We start from the raw sequence: 383 nt of genomic DNA, 5'->3' as shown, positions 1-383 counted from the left end.
AAATATCTTGGGCTAATTGGGCCTTTAGTTAATATTCTATCAAATCATATTTGATTTAGCCTAATACTTAATTGGATCAAGCTTCTATAAAATCAATTAGATTACATCCAATTGAACTTAAATTAATTTCGACAATTCACCTTATGTGTGTGACCCATTAGATTCTCAACATGTTAGCAATAAATATAAATTAATTCAATTAAGAATTTATACTTATATTTATAGATCATGAGCGGCATATACATCATGACCACCTAAATGTTAAGAGAGTCAATATGATTTGACTAACCTTTTAGTGTACAGTATCTTAGTGTAATTAGATTATTTCATCATATATCCCAAATAGATAGAAAGCCCGGCTCGGTGTCTACTTTCTAACTTAT

Source organism: Theobroma umbraticum, unplaced genomic scaffold, assembly GCF_002168275.2.
Source record: "Theobroma umbraticum cultivar Fairchild unplaced genomic scaffold, ASM216827v3 scaffold_56.0, whole genome shotgun sequence".
In the NCBI taxonomy this organism is placed as follows: Eukaryota; Viridiplantae; Streptophyta; class Magnoliopsida; order Malvales; family Malvaceae; genus Theobroma; species Theobroma umbraticum.
The sequence above is the reverse complement of the archived record's forward strand: the minus strand, read 5'-3'. Positions refer to the sequence as shown.